Raw genomic sequence first — 16,325 nt, 5'->3', positions numbered from 1 at the left:
GACGCTAGTACCGGAGACTATCAAGAGGAGGAGGGCTTCTACCAAGAAGAGGAAGAAGAGAACTGTGATCACTACCCCAACCAAGGCAAGCTGATATTCTTGCAAGTGAAAAGCTCTATTTGAGCAAGGCAACATTATTTTTACCTTATGTGCAATAATCCCATCCCAAGTTTTTACCCTACAAGTTTTTACTTGGTTTATTAAGAAGTTACTTTTATAGTTAACTTTGGTCTAAGTTTAGAGTGCTACAAGAGTAGTAAAGTTAGCCTCAAAGATGGTTAAGCAAGATAGCACCCCTCATGGTTAGTGCTAGTGCTAACAACTAAAATGGACTACTCTAGATGGGAACTTGTGATTTGAAACGAATTTGAAAACTTGGAATGATGAGTCATTCTATTGAAAGGTCTTTGAAGGTGAATATGACTTGAATGATATGGTGGATTTTGATTAAAACTGATATTGGTTTGGATGCGATACCTTTCCAATTTTTGAGTACCCCCACAATACCTCATTATGGGTAGGGCTTAACTGGAAGTTTATACATCTTAGTATGGGTTCCCTCTGAACAAGCATCATAGGGGTTATGCCGAGGCTGCCCCCGTAGAATGTGAAATGATGTGAAATGAGATGAATGTACGGCCCAAGCCCTGTGCAGTTCCCAGGCTGACGGTTTGTCTTCACTGGGAGGCCAAGCTCATGGGGAGAGGTACCTATACTAGGGTATGTAAGTGAAAGGTTATGGTTGATGATCCGCGTACTGAGTTACGATGATTCGGGGTTATCCCTGACGGATGTAATCAAATGTTGTGGCACAAGTGTGCAACCTCTGCAGAGTGTCAATCTATTCGAATAGTCGTGTCCACGGTTACGGACGATTGGAAAGGCCATACTATTTCCGGTGTCAGATATTTCTTGAAAATATTGATGAAGTGAATGGTGACTTGACTTGAATCACAACTGAGTTGTGGGAATGACACTAATGTTTCCACTTGAGTTAGTTAGCACATGAAGAGTCTTCTATCAAATACTTGTGAACTAAAATTGGCTTTATGCAAAATAAACTAGAGCTTAGCACCCCTTAGTAGAATTAATGGTACTTACACTAGTATTAGTTTGCGAGTACTTAAAGTACTCACGGCTGTGTCCCGGGCTATTCAAATGGTCAGAATATGAAGAGGAGCCGAACTACCAAGGTGACGACCAGCAGGACGCCTACGACAACTAGGAATCTTCTGACGTCAAGCGTTGGCCTGTGGACTAGATAGTCCCTTCTATTACGCTTCCGCTATGAATTGTGCCCGTTGATCATTAGATCAACTATTTGTGTAATATTGGATCATGTGATCTAAATTTGTAAGACAAGTATGGTTTGTAATGAATGATGACTTATGATATCAACTGTTATGTCTCACAACAATAATATTCATGGGATTGCGATGTATGGCATAATAGGCATCTGGACTTAAAAATCCGGGTGTTGACACAGTCCCAGCCCACGCGTGCTCTCCCGCCGAGGTTCGACTACCGCGACCCCGATGCCAGTGACGATGATGACGGCGACTACGACGACTATAGTGGTGACTACTATAGGGCTAGGCACGAGTATGACTGAATGACTCCAACAGTCAAATCTGGCCATGTATCTTAATTTTCAGTTGAGCTATGTACTTTTAATTCGAGTTCAATCGTAATAAATTTTATTCCCGCCCTTTCTTTCTCGCCTTTTTTCTCCCACGCGCGCCATCGTGGCGGGAAAGTTTCCCGCGCGACATCGGGGCAGAAAACTTTCCCGCGCGGACGGCGTCGTGGCGGGAGTAAAGAAAAGAAAAAGAAAAGAAATAGAAAAAATAAATAGAAAAGAAAAGAAAAAGATAAGCAATAGAAAAAATAAATAGAAAAGAAACAGAAAAGAAAAGAAAAAAACAAAAGAAAAGAAACAGAAAAGAAAAAGACGAGCAAGTCTGTTAACGAATAATTTTTTCTTTTAGCCTTCTGCATCATCAAGCAAGTCTGTTAAAACAAAACGAGGCCCGACGAGAGTGTTAAAGGGCGAGGGCAGGTTAGCCCTCACGGCATTTAAGGCTAATGGTGAACCGGAGCATCCCAAAGAGTACTGCCGCAAATTTACAAATCAAGTCGGAGTTCTTGTTAGGGACCATGTACCGATCAGCATTCAAGAGTGGAATAAGCCGAAGAAAGCGGGGACTGAAGCTAGTTATGTCAACGAGACGATGAAATTTTTTCTTTGGGAGAGTCTACTGACACGATTCAGCCTACCGGAAGACATGACGGAAGGCCAGAAGAATAAAGTCAGGGAATGGACATGGAAGAAGATGGCCATACAATTCCAGACCTGGAAGAAAAATTTATGGGACAAATATAAGAATGAAGATCCAGTATTCGATGATAATCTAGTGAAGATAAAAGATCACTGGCCCGCATTGAAGAGGTATAAGCAATCGTCTACTTTTGTGTCCCGATCGGTCACAAATACGAAAAATGCTTCAAAGAAGCAACTTTGGCATCATTTGGGGTCAGGTGGTTACAAGACTGCCATTCCGAAGTGGACAGCATTTGAAAATAAACTGATGGATGCAGGAATCACTCCACAGACATGGGACTGGCCTGAACGGTCCAAGTTCTGGTTGTTTGCGCATGGGGCAGGGTTGGACCCAAAGACAGGGTTGATCATTGCGCAGGGAAAATGGAAGGAAAAAATTGAGGTAATCGTACCGAAGCTTGTGGAGGCAATTGAAAAGGTCAGAAAGGGAGAGTACACTCCCGATAGAGAGAATGACGAGCTGACACTCGCTCTGGGGAATCCTGAACACGTTGGACGGGTACGAGCTAGCCCAGGTCTCACCATGAAGGAAGCGTGGCCGGACAGCGCTGACACTTATAGAAGCCGTTCGCGAAAGAAGAAGGAGGCGTACATTGTAGCGGAATTGGTAAATAGGGTGGAGGCGCTTGAGAAAAATCAGAGGGCACCTGATCAGTAGCTGCTTCTACAGGATCCTCAAGCCGATGCTGCCCCATCTCAGCAAAGAAGCAGTGTGGGTTCCCCGCATCTTGACGGATGTGGAGGAAGCTACCCCGTGGATTATGTCACGAAGAAGACAGATTGCGAGCTACATATGTTATTCAGAACCGCGTCCGTTAAGGTGGCGGTGGGCTATGTTTACCCAAGTGAAGATGGAGCAACGCACCATCATATGCCCGTTCCACCTGGCTGTGTTCGTGTCGGGGTGGATGAAGTTGTTTCGGGTTTTGAAGCAGTGGAGCTTGATATTCCTAGAGGTGACGATGAGAGGACACTGGCCGATGTCAAGCACGGTTTCGCCCTATGGCCGAAGAAATACATCGTCCTTTTGCAAAGGCCACCGACTCATCCACATGAGCAGCAAATGCCATCGACTCCTCCTGGTAGCAGTCCTCGTGAGCAGCCAAGTCCACACCTACCTGAGAGGGACCCCAACGTGAGTCCACCATCTCGAGATCCTCCATGTAAGACAGCGCCCGTTAAGCGGAACGGTACGCCGCCTAGGAAGAGATCTAGAAAGGAGAAACCACAGCCGCCCATTGAGAAGTTACCTTGGGAAAAAAGTGAAGAGGAAAACAGGGAAACCGTTCAGTCCGAGCTGAAAGCCTTTTTTGCACCGAAAGTGCCAGAGATACCTTTTGAGAAGACACTAGTGTTGGAGATATGCCCAAGAGGCAATAATAAAAGTGGTTATTATATATCTTTGTGTTTATGATAAATGTTTATATACCATGCTATAATTGTACTAACCGAAACATTGATACATGTGTGTTATGTAAACAACAATGAGTCCCTAGTAAGCCTCTTAACTAGCTTGTTGATTAATAGATGATCATAGTTTCATGATCATGAACATTGGATGTTATTAATAACAAGGTTATGTCATTATATGAATGATGTAATGGACACACCCAATTAAGCGTAGCATAAGATCACGTCATTAAGTTATTTGCTATAAGATTTCGATACATAGTTACCTAGTCCTTTCGACCATGAGATCATGTAAATCACTTATACCGGAAAGGTACTTTGATTACATCAAACGCCACTGCGTAAATGGGTGGTTAAAAAGGTGGGATTAAGTATCCGGAAAATATGAGTTGAGGCATATGGATCAACAGTGGGATTTGTCCATCCCGATGATGGATAGATATACTCTGGGCCCTCTCGGTGGAATGTCGTCTAATAGCTTGCAAGCATATGAATGGTTCATAAGAGACCACTTACCACGGTACGAGTAAAGAGTACTTGTCAGGAGACGAGTGATACGCGTACAGCAAGCGTCCGTTGGGAACCCCAAGAGGAAGGTGTGATGCGTACAGCGGCAAGTTTCCCTCAGTAAGAAACCAAGGTTTATCGAACTAGTAGGAGCCAAGAAGCACGTTGAAGGTTGATGGTGGTGGAGTGTAGTGCGGCGCAACACCAGGGATTCCGGTGCCAACGTGGAACCTGCACAACACAACCAAGATACTTTGCCCCAACGTGACAGTGAGGTTGTCAATCTCACCGGCTTGCTGTAACAAAGGATTAGATGTATAGTGTGGATGATGATGTTTGCAAAGAACAGTAAAGAACAATGTTTGCAGTAGATTGTATTCGATGTAAAGAATGGACCGGGGTCCACAGTTCACTACTGGTGTCTCTCCAATAAGAAATAGCATGTTGGGTGAACAAATTACAGTTGGGCAATTGACAAATAAAGAGAGCATAACAATGCAAATACATATTATGATGAGTAGTGTGAGATTTAATTGGGCATTACGACAAAGTACATAGACCGCTATCCAGCATGCATCTATGCCTAAAATGTCCACCTTCAGGTTATCATCCGAACCCCTTCCAGTATTAAGTTGCAAACAACAGACAATTGCATTAAGTATGGTGCGTAATGTAATCAACACAAATATCCTTAGACATAGCATTGATGTTTTATCCCTAGTGGCAACAGCACATCCACAACCTTAGAACTTTCTGTCACTGTCCCAGATTTAATGGAGGCATAAACCCACTATCGAGCATAAATACTCCCTCTTGGAGTTACAAGTAACGACTTGGCCAGAGCCTCTACTAATAACGGAGAGCATGCAAGATCATAAACAACACATAGATGATAGATTGATAATCAACATAACATAGCTGTGACGCCCCGGAACCGGTACCATGAGGATTCCAGCGATCCCGCCGAAATTCGCATGATATCGATTCAGAGACGCCCTCCGACACGACGTGCGCGACGAATCACACACGTGATGCCAGAGGAATTAACACGAGCGGTAACATTACAACAGGATTACAATAGAGCCCACAAGAAACATATATTACAACAACGACTCCAACGAGTCAAGATTCAAATATACAATACAAAGATCCGAATGATACAAAAGATCAAATATGTCTGAGTACGGACAAGATACAAATTGGACTAAGAGTCCTGAAGATAACCAGCGGCGTCCATAACCCTGCCCAGGCCAAGCCGGAAGGGTAACCTTGCTAACGTCGTCATCTCGTACCTGTCAAAGTCGGGCCATCGGTTGCCGACAAAAGGGGGAGGAGACAAAAAGAAAGGAAGGCGAGGGTAAGTACCATTGGCACGTACTTGCGAGACAAGACCAGCTATGCTCGCTGGTGGGCGGTATAAACTTCACCCGGCTATATGTGGAGTTTAGCGGCAGCAAAGCTACTATCCAATAGAGACACGCTACAACATCCGTCTACTCAGAGAAGATAAGAGAGCGCACAAGGTAACAGATAAATACTACACAAACATAACCCAACCAAATACACATATCCCCTTCAACAAAGCGAAGAGGCAATGTAAGAGGCACTCAACGGTGGACAAGTATTAGGTATCGGTTGTAGTAATGCTATATTACTAATCAAGTTATTATCAGATTATTAACAACAAGTATAAGGTGCAAGTTGTTCTATGATCAAGTCATACAATTCCAAGTCGTCCATAACCGCGGACACGGCTTATCGATAAGATGTACACCCTGCAGGGGTTGCCCAAATGTAACCATACGCATGCTCGAACCCACTTACTACAGGTGGAGTCTCACATCAAGACCGTTCCCAATGCAAGAGAAAGTTTAATGGGAGCCACCCAACTAAGCTACCCGTGACGAAGTTCGGCCGTACTCCGATACGGACCCAGAGGTTTGTGCCAACGGCTAAGCTAAGTGTGAACAACCTGCTGTCGCTAATCGTTCCACGAGATGAGTACAGTACAGAAATAAACACCCGAAGGCAACAGAAGTAAATCGTGCATCATGCATATGAGCAAAATAAAACCAAGGTTGTGGCTCCCAATAAACAGACTCGAGGAAAGGTAGTGGGTGATGGGGGTCCCACTCCCCCACGTACGGGTAGAGCGCTCAATCTCGGAACAGATAACAAGAACTCGGGTCCTAGGGGACATTAGCAAGTCAAAGTTCCGATGCTTTCGCAAAGGGGCTCACAGATGCCTCTGCTTACAATTTTAGTTGTTAACAAATAAGTAAAGCATGTGTATCTCCAACAATTGATATAGCTTGTGATAACCTCCCAACAAGATATCCCGAACATCTCGAGATATCAACAAGACCCTAAACTCGCATACGACTCGCAAAGCTGGCAAACAACAAACATCAAGTAGGGCAAGGAGGTGTATCTCGGATCATATAGGGTAACAGGTGGAATAGGACACGTGACACAACAGAATCGCAACATAGGGGTAGCAATAGATCAAAAGAGCATGTAAATGTAAAATAGGTGAAGGGGTGGGCTCGCCTGTGAAAAGCTGCAGAAGAACTTGTCGTATCTCACAACACCACTTCGCCATCCTATCCGGGAAGAAGCAAATGCTGGAACACACAACGTATGCAAGTCTTACTACTACGGATAAAGAACCGGCATGATCAAGATGATATGCATGACATGACAGATATGGTGCAATGCAACTTATCCAATTTAATCGGAGTCGGAACCCCGACACACAAATTAGGTTGAAGTTGCATTTTCTATCGTCAAATTTAAGGGTGGATTAGCATGGTACAACATGGCAAGGGTGCGCTACTTCAATATTAAACGGAGCGGGGAAACCCATAGTTGGAAATCCAAAATACTCCGCATATATGTGAGGTGAACATGCATAACTATCATCGAACGACATGATGCGAGATTCAAACAGATGTATGGATGGCATATTCATGTTCCTCATATTTTTCTGATCAATTTCCATATAGAACACATTTTATTTTGAGTTATAGTTTGAAAGATATGATTTTAGAGAGATTTGATAAAATAAAATAACAGAAAAAGGGTCAGAGAGGGAGACGGGCCGGATCTGGGGGTTGGCCTGCTACCTGGCCGGCGGGAGGAAGGTCTAGCGCGCGTGGGCCGGACCGGTTCTGGCCTGCGAGCGGCGACGGAGGAGCTGGGTCACGGCCCAGGTATTGGTTCTGGAACAGAAAAAGGTTGGGCTAAAATTGCATCTCCCAGGAATTGAACACATGATCTCACGGACAAGGACAGGGAACCAACCAAACAAGCTGGGATGCTGTTGTCGATTCTGAAGGTCATGCACGAACTAAATCATCTCTGGACGCAAGATCTGAACAAAATAGAGACAAAAGGATGGATTTAATATGCTGGTGTGAGAATTTGAACACGGGTCTATTGCTGAAGAGGTGAAGGGACGAACCAGTGTGCTGCTGGTGTTGATGCTGAACAGGATGGGTCGCACGAACTTATGAAGTAGGCGAGGCAGAGCTCGTGACCAAGACAACCATGGCGGACAGAAATCAGGTCGACCACGGATCTCACGATTCGGAGCGAACCGGAACGAGCGCGGGGCGTCGGGGGTGCCCCTGAACACGGGGAAACCAGGGGTGTGCTCGGTTTGGACGGAGGAGGACGAGGGCGGCCGGAATTGACGCCGGAGTGCGATGGACGGACTGGAGAATCGGCGACCGTGCGCTTGATTCAGAACGCCCTGGCTCAATTCCTTGAACCAGGTTGAAGAGGAGGAAGAGGCGCATCTCCCGGTGCCCTCAGAACGACGGCGGATGGTCTATAGCGATGGCGCCATGGAGGGGAAGGCACGGTGGTGCTCACAGAGAAGAGAGGAAAAAGAAGGTGGGGAAGATGGCGGCGGCGGTAGGAGGAGGAGGGAGATGGTGAGTTGGTGGCTAGGGTTTCTGCGGAGATCTCGAGGTGGGATTAAAAGGGGAGGAGGGAGGCGCGGTGGTTGGCGATGGAGGACCACAGGGCTCACGCGCCCCTCATGCTCGCTCTCTGGGGAAGACGACAACGCTAAAAAGAACAGGCTCGAAGAGGTACGAGCCTCGTGGTGGGCTGGGTCGGAAGAGGAGAGTTGGGCTGCCAGCTCGGGCTGAGGGGAAAAGGAAGAGAGGAAGGCTGCGGGCCAGAGAAAGGGAGAGAGGCCCATGGGGTAGGGGTTTTGTTCTTTTATTTTTCTGGTTTATTTTCTAAACATTTTAAGTCAAACCCAATTCTATTTTGAACTGAAACAAGGATGAGAATGAGATTTCAACTTTAGTTTTCAACATATTTATCTTATTTGTAAACAAAACAAAACACTTTTAAAATTCAAACATTTCTTTGTTGAGAAGACTTAGTTATAAAATAAGAATATGAGAGAGAGATATGGATTTTATCTAAAATGAAAGGTAAGGGAGGGTTTATAAAATAGTTTTATTTAATTAAAAGCATGGATGATATGATGCATGATGCATGATGATGCATAAAAGAAAAACAACAAGCAAATCTAATCGGGGTATATCCGGGGCCGTTACAATCGACACCACTAACAAGGAACCTCGCCCCGAGGTTCCACCTCAAGGTACGGGGGAGAGAGGTGAACTATCGGTCTTCAGGCGATGTGTCGATCTCCTCGACACCACTAACAAGAGTTGTTGCTCCACGTGGATTGGCGACACCACTAACAAGAAGTCGTTCTTCCGTTGTTGATGATGCACTTCTGTCGGATCCTCCGAAGATCGAATCTATTAGGATAAGGCAAGGATCGTCCAACCCACGTCGGAACCTAAGACTCACAGACTCAGATAAGAGAGAAGACTCAAGAATCGCAAAGATAAGAGGAGAAAGAATTTAGATAAGAAGAAAAATAGAGCTAATCAGATCTATCCAACGAGTTTTCAGAAAATAGTTTTTTTTTCACTAGACACAACAACGTCCGTTGGCAAGGTTATCCTACAGGCTGGACTAGTGGGGTACCGTCAACCTGGGCTCTGATACCAACTTGTGACGCCCCGGAACCGGTACCATGAGGATTCCAGCGATCCCGCCGAAATTCGCATGATATCGATTCAGAGACGCCCTCCGACACGACGTGCGCGACGAATCACACACGTGATGCCAGAGGAATTAACACGAGCGGTAACATTACAACAGGATTACAATAGAGCCCACAAGAAACATATATTACAACAACGACTCCAACGAGTCAAGATTCAAATATACAATACAAAGATCCGAATGATACAAAAGATCAAATATGTCTGAGTACGGACAAGATACAAATTGGACTAAGAGTCCTGAAGATAACCAGCGGCGTCCATAACCCTGCCCAGGCCAAGCCGGAAGGGTAACCTTGCTAACGTCGTCATCTCGTACCTGTCAAAGTCGGGCCATCGGTTGCCGACAAAAGGGGGAGGAGACAAAGAGAAAGGAAGGCGAGGGTAAGTACCATTGGCACGTACTTGCGAGACAAGACCAGCTATGCTCGCTGGTGGGCGGTATAAACTTCACCCGGCTATATGTGGAGTTTAGCGGCAGCAAAGCTACTATCCAATAGAGACACGCTACAACATCCGTCTACTCAGAGAAGATAAGAGAGCGCACAAGGTAACAGATAAATACTACACAAACATAACCCAACCAAATACACATATCCCCTTCAACAAAGCGAAGAGGCAATGTAAGAGGCACTCAACGGTGGACAAGTATTAGGTATCGGTTGTAGTAATGCTATATTACTAATCAAGTTATTATCAGATTATTAACAACAAGTATAAGGTGCAAGTTGTTCTATGATCAAGTCATACAATTCCAAGTCGTCCATAACCGCGGACACGGCTTATCGATAAGATGTACACCCTGCAGGGGTTGCCCAAATGTAACCATACGCATGCTCGAACCCACTTACTACAGGTGGAGTCTCACATCAAGACCGTTCCCAATGCAAGAGAAAGTTTAATGGGAGCCACCCAACTAAGCTACCCGTGACGAAGTTCGGCCGTACTCCGATACGGACCCAGAGGTTTGTGCCAACGGCTAAGCTAAGTGTGAACAACCTGCTGTCGCTAATCGTTCCACGAGATGAGTACAGTACAGAAATAAACACCCGAAGGCAACAGAAGTAAATCGTGTATCATGCATATGAGCAAAATAAAACCAAGGTTGTGGCTCCCAATAAACAGACTCGAGGAAAGGTAGTGGGTGATGGGGGTCCCACTCCCCCACGTACGGGTAGAGCGCTCAATCTCGGAACAGATAACAAGAACTCGGGTCCTAGGGGACATTAGCAAGTCAAAGTTCCGATGCTTTCGCAAAGGGGCTCACAGATGCCTCTGCTTACAATTTTAGTTGTTAACAAATAAGTAAAGCATGTGTATCTCCAACAATTGATATAGCTTGTGATAACCTCCCAACAAGATATCCCGAACATCTCGAGATATCAACAAGACCCTAAACTCGCATACGACTCGCAAAGCTGGCAAACAACAAACATCAAGTAGGGCAAGGAGGTGTATCTCGGATCATATAGGGTAACAGGTGGAATAGGACACGTGACACAACAGAATCGCAACATAGGGGTAGCAATAGATCAAAAGAGCATGTAAATGTAAAATAGGTGAAGGGGTGGGCTCGCCTGTGAAAAGCTGCAGAAGAACTTGTCGTATCTCACAACACCACTTCGCCATCCTATCCGGGAAGAAGCAAATGCTGGAACACACAACGTATGCAAGTCTTACTACTACGGATAAAGAACCGGCATGATCAAGATGATATGCATGACATGACAGATATGGTGCAATGCAACTTATCCAATTTAATCGGAGTCGGAACCCCGACACACAAATTAGGTTGAAGTTGCATTTTCTATCGTCAAATTTAAGGGTGGATTAGCATGGTACAACATGGCAAGGGTGCGCTACTTCAATATTAAACGGAGCGGGGAAACCCATAGTTGGAAATCCAAAATACTCCGCATATATGTGAGGTGAACATGCATAACTATCATCGAACGACATGATGCGAGATTCAAACAGATGTATGGATGGCATATTCATGTTCCTCATATTTTTCTGATCAATTTCCATATAGAACACATTTTATTTTGAGTTATAGTTTGAAAGATATGATTTTAGAGAGATTTGATAAAATAAAATAACAGAAAAGGGTCGAGAGGGAGACGGGCCGGATCTGGGGTTGGCCTGCTACCTGGCCGGCGGGAGGAAGGTCTAGCGCGCGTGGGCCGGACCGGTTACGGCTGCGAGCGGCGACGGAGGAGCTGGGTCACGGCCCGGAGTATTGGTTGCAGAACAGAAAAAGGTTGGGCTAAAATTGCATCTCCCGGGAATTGAACACATGATCTCACGGACAAGGACAGGGAACCAACCAAACAAGCTGGGATGCTGTTGTCGATTCTGAAGGTCATGCACGAACTAAATCATCTCTGGACGCAAGATCTGAACAAAATAGAGACAAAAGGATGGATTTAATATGCTTTGGTGTGAGAATTTGAACACGGGTCTATTCTTTGAAGAGGTGAAGGGACGAACCGGTGTCTGGCCGGTGTTGATGCTGAACAGGATGGGTCGCACGAACTTATGAAGTAGGCGAGGCAGAGCTCGTGACCAAGACAACCATGGCGGACAGAAATCAGGTCGACCACGGATCTCACGATTCGGAGCGAACCGGAACGAGCGCGGGGCGTCGGGGGTGCCCCTGAACACGGGGAAACCAGGGGTGTGCTCGGTTTGGACGGAGGAGGACGAGGGCGGCCGGAATTGACGCCGGAGTGCGATGGACGGACTGGAGAATCGGCGACCGTGCGCTTGATTCAGAACGCCCTGGCTCAATTCCTTGAACCAGGTTGAAGAGGAGGAAGAGGCGCATCTCCCGGTGCCCTCAGAACGACGGCGGATGGTCTATAGCGATGGCGCCATGGAGGGGAAGGCACGGTGGTGCTCACAGAGAAGAGAGGAAAAAGAAGGTGGGGAAGATGGCGGCGGCGGTAGGAGGAGGAGGGAGATGGTGAGTTGGTGGCTAGGGTTTCTGCGGAGATCTCGAGGTGGGATTAAAAGGGGAGGAGGGAGGCGCGGTGGTTGGCGATGGAGGACCACAGGGCTCACGCGCCCCTCATGCTCGCTCTCTGGGGAAGACGACAACGCTAAAAAGAACAGGCTCGAAGAGGTACGAGCCTCGTGGTGGGCTGGGTCGGAAGAGGAGAGTTGGGCTGCCAGCTCGGGCTGAGGGGAAAAGGAAGAGAGGAAGGCTGCGGGCCAGAGAAAGGGAGAGAGGCCCATGGGGTAGGGGTTTTGTTCTTTTATTTTTCTGGTTTATTTTCTAAACATTTTAAGTCAAACCCAATTCTATTTTGAACTGAAACAAGGATGAGAATGAGATTTCAACTTTAGTTTTCAACATATTTATCTTATTTGTAAACAAAACAAAACACTTTTAAAATTCAAACATTTCTTTGTTGAGAAGACTTAGTTATAAAATAAGAATATGAGAGAGAGATATGGATTTTATCTAAAATGAAAGGTAAGGGAGGGTTTATAAAATAGTTTTATTTAATTAAAAGCATGGATGATATGATGCATGATGCATGATGATGCATAAAAGAAAAACAACAAGCAAATCTAATCGGGGTATATCCGGGGCCGTTACAATAGCATTCCATATTCATCAGATCCCAACAAACGCAACATGTAGCATTACAAATAGATGATCTTGATCATGTTAGGCAGCTCACAAGATCGAACAATGATAGCACAATGAGGAGAAGACAACCATCTAGCTACTGCTATGGACCCATAGTCCAGGGGTGAACTACTCACACATCACTCCGGAGGCGACCATGGCGGTGAAGAGTCCTCCGGGAGATGATTCCCCTCTCCGGCAGGGTGCCAGAGGCGATCTTCTGAATCTCCCGAGATGGGATTGGCGGCGGCGGCGTCTCTGGAAGGTTTTCCGTATCGTGGCTCTCGGTCCTGGAGTTATTATCGACGAAGGCTTCTTATAGGCGGAAGGGTAGGTTTAGGGGCGACGCGAGGGGCCCACACAACAGGGCCGCGCGGCCAAGGCCTGGGCCGCGCCGCCCTGTTGTGTCGGCGCCTCGGCGCCCCACTTCGTTTCCCTTTCGGACTTCTGGAAGCTTCGTGGAAAAATAAGACCATGGGCGTTGATTTCGTCCAATTCCGAGAATATTTCCTTACTAGGATTTCTGAAACCAAAAACAGCAGAAAACAGCAACTGGCTCTTCGGCATCTCGTTAATAGGTTAGCGCCGGAAAATGCATAAATATGACATAAAGTGTGTATAAAACATGTGTGTATCATCATAAAACAAGCATGGAACATAAGAAATTATCGATACGTTGGAGACGTATCACCATCCCCAAGCTTAGTTCCTACTCGTCCCCGAGTAGGTAAACGATAACAAAGATAATTCCTGAAGTGACATGCTATCATAATCTTGATCAATACTATTGTAAGCACATGAGATGAATGCAGCGATTCGAAGCAATGGTAAAGACAATGAGTAAACAACTGAATCATATAGCAAAGATTTTTCATGAATAGTACTTTCAAGACAAGCATCAATAAGTCTTGCATAAGAGTTAACTCATAAAGCAATAATTTCAAAGTAAAGGCATTGAAACAACACAAAGGAAGATATAAGTTTCAGCGGTTGCTTTCAACTTGTAACATGTATATCTCATGGATAGTTGTCAATATAAAGTAATATGATGAATGCAAATATGCAAGTATGTTAGAATCAATGCACAGTTAACACAAGTGTTTGCTTCTAAGATAGAAGGAAATGGGTAAACTGACTCAACATAAAAGTAGAAGAATGGCCCTTCGCAGAGGGAAGCATGGATTGCTATATTTGTGCTAGAGCTTTTATTTTGAAAACAAGAAACAATTTTGTCAACGGTAGTAATAAAGCATATGTGTTATGTATAAGATATCCTACAAGTTGCAAGCCTCATGCATAGATTACCAATAGTGCCCGCACCTTGTCCTAATTAGCTTGGATTTACATGGATTATCATTGCATAGCATATGTTTTAACCAAGTGTCACAAAGGGGTACCTCTATGCCGCCTGTACAAAGGTCTAAGGAGAAAGCTCGCATTGGATTTCTCGCTTTTGATTATTCTCAACTTAGACATCCATACCGGGATAACATAGACAACAGATAATGGACTCCTCTTTAATGCATAAGCATTCAACAACGAATAATATTCTCATAAGAGATTGAGGATTGTTGTCCAAAATTGAAACTTCCACCATGGATCATGGCTTTAGTTAGCGGCCCAATGTTCTTCTCTAACAATATGCATACTCAAATCATTTGATCATGATAAATCACCCTTACTTCAGACAAGACGAACATGCATAGCAACTCACATGATATTCAACAAAGATAGCTGATGGCGTCCCCAGGACATGGTTATCGCTCAACAAGCAACTTAATAAGAAATAAGATACATAAGTACATATTCAATACCATAATAGTTTTTAAGCTATTTTTCCCATGAGCTATATATTGCAAATACAAAGAATGGAATTTTAAAGGTAGCACTCAAGCAATTTACTTTGGAATGGCAGAGAAATACCATGTAGTAGGTAGGTATGGTGGACACAAATGGCATAGTGTTTGGCTCAAGGATTTTGGATGCACGAGAAGTAATCCTTCTCAATACAAGGCTTAGGCTAGCAAGGTTATTTGAAGCAAACACAAGTATGAACCGGTACATCAAAACTTACATAAGAACATATTGCAAGCATTATAAGACTCTACACTGTCTTCCTTGTTGTTCAAACCCTTACTAGAAAATATCTAGACCTTAGAGAGATCAATCATGCAAACCAAATTTTAGCAAGCTCTATGTATTTCTTCACTAATAGGTGCAAAGTATATGATGCAAGAGCTTAAACATGAGCACAACAATTGCCAAGTATCAAATTATTCAAGACATTATACCAATTACCACATGTAGCATTTCCCGTTTCCAACCTTATAACAATTAACGAAACAGTTTCAACCTTCGCCATGAACATTAAGAATAAAGCTAAGAACATATGTGTTCATATGCAACAGCGGAGCGTGTCTCTCTCCCACACAATGAATGCTAGGATCCAATTTATTCAAACAAAACAAAAACAAAAACATACAGACGCTCCAAGTAAAGCACATAAGATGTGACGGAATAAAAATATAGTTTCACTAGAGGAACCTGATAATGTTGTCGATGAAGAAGGGGATGCCTTGGGCATCCCCAAGCTTAGATGCTTGAGTATTCTTGAAATATGCAGGGATGAACCACGGGGGCATCCCCAAGCTTAGAGCTTTCACTCTCCTTGATCATATTGTATCATCCTCCTCTCTTGATCCTTGAAAACTTCCTCCACACCAAACTCAAAACAACTCATTAGAGGGTTAGTGCATAATAAACATTCACATGTTCAGAGGTGACATAATCATTCTTAACACTTCTGGACATTGTACAAAGCTACTGAAAGTTAATGGAATAAAGAAATCCATCAAACATAGCAAAACAGGCAATGCGAAATAAAAGGCAGAATCTGTCAAAACAGAACAGTTCGTAAAGACAAATTTTTTAGGTGCACCAGACTTGCTCAAATGAAAATGCTCAAATTTAATGAAAGTCGCATACATATCTGAGGATTACTCACGTAAATTGGCAGATTTGTTTGAGTTACCTACAGAGAATACTACTCAAATTCGTGACAGCAAGAAATCTATTTCTGCGCAGTAATCCAAATCTAGTATGAACCTTACTATCAAAGACTTTACTTGGCACAAAAATGCAATAAAATAAAGATAAGGAGAGGTTGCTACAGTAGTAAAAACTTTCAAGACTCAAATATAAAACAAAAATACTGTAGTAAAATCATGGGTTGTCTCCCATAAGCGCTTTTCTTTAACGTCTTTCAGCTAGGCGCAGAAAGTGTGAATCAAGTATTATCAAGAGATGAAGCATCAACATCGTAATTTGTTCT

General features: G+C 44.3%; 1 long non-coding RNA gene across 1 annotated transcript; it reads right to left on the bottom strand.

Moving 5' to 3' along the window:
* Positions 1–5,314: 5,314 nt before the first annotated feature.
* Positions 5,315–11,325, bottom strand: LOC127299750 (uncharacterized). Its single transcript, XR_007850640.2, has 5 exons — positions 10,935–11,325; positions 7,722–9,676; positions 7,562–7,631; positions 7,384–7,479; positions 5,315–6,882 (listed from the first exon to the last, which is right to left on the bottom strand). It is a non-coding gene; the product is annotated as an uncharacterized lncRNA (long non-coding RNA).
* Between the last annotated feature and the right edge of the window lie 5,000 nt (positions 11,326–16,325).

The sequence above is a fragment of the Lolium perenne genome, chromosome 5 (genome assembly GCF_019359855.2).
Source record: "Lolium perenne isolate Kyuss_39 chromosome 5, Kyuss_2.0, whole genome shotgun sequence".
In the NCBI taxonomy this organism is placed as follows: domain Eukaryota; kingdom Viridiplantae; phylum Streptophyta; class Magnoliopsida; order Poales; family Poaceae; genus Lolium; species Lolium perenne.
This window is presented reverse-complemented; position numbering and strand designations above follow the sequence as displayed.